The sequence below is a fragment of the Chrysochloris asiatica genome, unplaced genomic scaffold (assembly GCF_000296735.1).
Source record: "Chrysochloris asiatica unplaced genomic scaffold, ChrAsi1.0 scaffold00221, whole genome shotgun sequence".
NCBI lineage: Eukaryota > Metazoa > Chordata > Mammalia > Afrosoricida > Chrysochloridae > Chrysochloris > Chrysochloris asiatica.
Window position 1 is genome coordinate 3,326,912 of NW_006408739.1, and position 4,722 is coordinate 3,331,633.

Here is a 4,722-nt window from a genome sequence, read left to right on the forward strand (position 1 = left end):
ATGCCCCTTCCAAAGAAAATTGATTATATATAATGTGGAATGGCACCTGCATGGACCTCTTCCACTTAATTGGCGGCCAGGTAGCTGTCATTCAAATTTCTTGACATAAATGACAAAGCACTACCAGTGTTGTGTGGTAGCCAGACTTCATGGTGTTAGAAACATTTTGCTGAAGATAATTCATAACTGACTCCATGGTACACCACCACCACCACAGGGTTTCTGAGGCTGTAAATCCTTAAACAGTAGCAGAAAGCCTCTTCTTTCTCTGGCAGAACAGCTGATAGTTTAGAACTGCTGACCTTGAGGTTAGCAGCCTGACTCATAACCACTACACTACCAGAGCTCCTTGTTCCAACTCATAGCAACCCTGTGTGGGGTTTCTGAGGAGCTGTTGGTGGACTTGAACTGTCTACCTTGTGGTTCGCCTTTCAGTGTTAATCCATAGTGCCATACCAAAAGTCCTGTGATAATAACTTATCAGTATATAATTTAAGAGTGTCAAAAGTCCAAAATCGGGTATTTATGAACTAAATTGTATAGAGTTTTGCAAAGACTCTAATTCAAGTCCACCACTGAGTCTGGCTGCCAGCCAACACTTGGTAATGTGGGCAAAGCCCCTCCTATGTAAGTGAATAGGCAGAAAGCTGAGATGTCCATAATTTTGGGGAAGGAGTCTGCTATCAATATGGCATAATGGTTGTATTGGCTTGGTTATAAATTTTAATTGCTGAGCTTCTTAAATTAATTAAGATATTGCAAACTTATAAATGTGTATCATTTTGTGTTTAACTCATGCTGTATTGCATTTTGGTGAGACAGATGGTCTTGTTCCCATTTTGGTGGCCTGGGTTCCTGACAAAGGAACCCTAACTACAAAAACTTGTGCAAACAACTACATGGTCAGTTTTGACAAGTAGAAAAGTGCTTTGAGCCAAAATACAAATTACCTTTGACTAAAATACTAAAATCCCTGGCAAAGAGGAACTGATGTTAAGAGTCACAATTACACCAGGCTGGGCAGCACACACTGTGAGGAAAGGATCACAGTGGTCATGGAATGAGTGCCAGCGGCATCAAACCAAAACTTTCCACAGAGTACACACCATCTTAATATCTGCAGAAGTGGGAAAAAATTATACACAGGAAGAGACATGGAGACCCAGGTGGCTCTCTTTCCCTTCATTATCATGATTTTTGTTTTCTCACCACCCTTCACTCATTACCTCCTCACCACCACCATTAACTTTCCACTCACTTCTTAACCCACAAGATATTCCCTCAGATCTTTCCAAATACCTCTAACCTGTCAAGTCTGAAGATGGTCTGATTGGAGCTCATATTGCATTTTCAATCTCTCCTATTCACCCCTTCTTCTCTTAAATCCTCCTTTGTCTTCACTGCCTAAACCCAGCACTGTGTTTCTTGTCTACTGCTGCCCTCTCTCTCTCGAGGAACGTACTACTTGTAGTTCTGCCCTTGAACTTCGTTCTTTTTAAAGACTTCAACTACCACTCATGGAAATGACTCTTACAAGGAGGTCATTCACTTATTGAGCATCTACTATGTGTCAAACATAGAGCTAGATATTTCAGATACAGGAGAAAATAGCATAGGGATAGAAAGAGTGGAATACTTTGAGTCAATTTATGTCCTCCAGCCCCATATTGACTACAGTTGTGTCTGGGACCTCAAATCAAATTCCTCAGCCTCTCCAAACTGCTCTTCCCATTAGTTTATTCTTTTGGTTAGTTGCTCATCAGTCTTCTATTTCACAAGGCTATTGGTCTTGGATTCATCTGAGATTGTTCCTACTCTTCCCCTTAACAATCCATCAGTGGTCATGTCCTCCAGATTCCACCATTACATAGTCTTTCCATAACCACCCTTGTTAAAATTCACATTAATCCTTATTTGAAATATTTGTGCAACCTTCTCCCCAGTATTCCTACCCTCCCATCTCTCTCCCCTCTGAGTCATCTTATGAGGATAATTACTCTTCCTCTAGCACAGCTGTGATTATGCATTCCTTTACTAAACCCTCAATGGCTCCCCAATGACTGACAAATTAAATATAAATTGTTCACCCCAGCACTTAAGATCTTTTATGGCAAAGCCCTTATCTATCTTATGACCCCAACTCTTCCCTACCGCACCTTATACATCAATCAAATTAGATGACTTACTGGTACTTCTCAGTCTTCATACTTCTGTTCAGGTTATTCCTCTACCTAAAAAGTCTGTAAATTTTTTTTCCTAGCCCTTTAACCTTACCCAATAGAATTCTATCCATTAACCTTCAAGGATAACCTTGAACATTACCCCTTAAAATGGCCCTTCCATAAGTGGAGTCCCTACCTTCATTAACTTCCCATTATCTTTGGTCTGGATCACTATTGAGTTTAATTGATTTTGCACCACTTGTATTCTTTTCTTATATCCATGGAGGCCCTGGGTGGTGAAAATAGCTAATTCACTTGACTACTAGTCAGAATTTGAAGGTTCCAGTCTACCCAGGGGCATGTCAGAAGAAAGAATTAATGATATACATATCAGCCATTGAAAACCCTATAGAGCATAGTTCTACTCTGACATGCATGGGGTCACCATGAGTTGAAGTCAACTTGACAGCAACTGGTTTGGTTTTGGTTTTCTTATTTCCACATCTGGACTGTGTCCTACTCACCATGACATATTAAACCCTCAGATGTGTGGAGAATATACCAGGGTAGGACAAATGTGAATTCTGTTCTAACTTTATAGAGTTAGTAACACTTTAGGAGTGGAAATACCATGTGGCACAATGATATTTCTAGAAGTTCTTTGTTTAAATAGAGCAGAATAGCCAAGCACAGACGAGATGTCAAAGTGACCTATCCTTTGAGATTTAGTGTGATCTGAAAGGAACAAAAAATCAATTTTTAAAATGTGTCTTATAGGAGACTGACATCCTCACAGCATAAAGTTAAGTCCTGATACATAAGTATATTAAAATTACATAGAATGAAATATATAAAATTAATAGTCAATATTTATATATCACTATGTATCAGACATTGTTCTAAATGTTCTACACATGCCAATTCATTTAATCTTTACAAAACATCTTTTGCTGATGAGAAAATAAACAAAGCATCTTGTCCAGGATGACGGCTAGTAAGTGGAGGAGTTAACTCCAAGCAGAAAGACTTCAGAGTCCAAATTTTTAACTATAATGTTGTTCAGTATCTCAGTATACTGTGTTGCTGTTGTTGTTTTGTGCCATGGAATCGGTTCCGACTCATAGCAACCCTGTTCAGGTTTTCCAAGGCTGTAACTCTTTGCGGGAGCAGAAAACCTCATCTTTCTCTGGCAGAACAGCTGGTAATTTTGAACTGCTGACCTTGCGGTCCTCAGCCTGATTCGTAAGTTGAGGCCCTAGGACACATCACATACTCCAAGTTCCTATCTAGGAAATCATCCCACATATAAAACAACATCCATGTTTTTGTGAATTGTATTTTACACCAAGTAGCCCTAGAAGAATCTGTAGAATGAGGGATATCATTGTTGATGTCTGACAAATTTTGACTGAAAGCAGAGAATATCAGAAAGATGTTTACCTGTGCTTTATTGACTATGCAAAGACTTTCGATTGTGTGAATTGTGACAAGTTATGGACAACACTGCAAAGTATGAGTATTCCAGAACACTTAATTGTGCTCATGACAAATCTATACATGGACCAAGAGGCAGTTGTTCAAACAGAACATGGGAAAGCTGAAGGGTTTAAAATTTAAAAAAATTCACCATACTTATTCAAATCTGTATGCTGAGCAAATAATCCAAGAAGCTGGGTTATATGAAGAAAAACATGGTATCAGGGTTGGAGGAAGACTCTTTAACAACCTGCGATATGCAGGTGATACAACCTTGCTTGCTGAAAGTGAAGAGGACTTAAAACATTTATTGATGAAGATCAAAGAGCATAGTCTTTGGTATGGATTACATCTCAATGTAAAGAAAACAAAAATCCTCACCACTGGACCAATAAACAACATTCTTATCAACGGAAAAAGATTGAAGTTTCCAAGGACTTTATTCTTCTTGAATCAACTATCAACACTTATGGAAGCAGCAGTCAAGAACTCAAATGATGTATTGCATTAGGCAAATCTGCTGTACAAGACCTTCTTTTTTCCCCTCTTTTTAATGTTTTATTGTGAATTATATGATAGTTTACATGGGAGAACATTAGTTTTACGTTCATTCTATCGTATATCGTTTCATTGCCATGGTTACAATCCCCTCCATGCATCATCAACCAACCAAAGGGTATACCCTGCAAGCCTGCCCCCTACACTAACCCCCCACACACACACACACACCAGTCTTCAGCACACAGTCACTCTCCCTCTCTTGATCTAAAGTCCCCAGCTGCTCCATCGCTCCACGTCATCATCTCTGCCTCCATCTCAGGCATCACTGCATCTCTGGGTAGGGTCCCGCTCTCAGCTCTTCTCCGTTGATGATTCTAGGGACCTCTGATCCTAGACTGGAAAGTTAATCACTGCCTTCCTTGCTATAAAACGTCTACCATTCATTTCCAACCCTCACAATCAGTCCTGATAACAATTATTCACTATTGTATCACAAAAGACCCATCTGCATTTCATTTCATCAGCTCCACCTAGACAGATTGGATAGTACTCACTGGAGCTTCTGCCTTCCTCCATGCCCCCT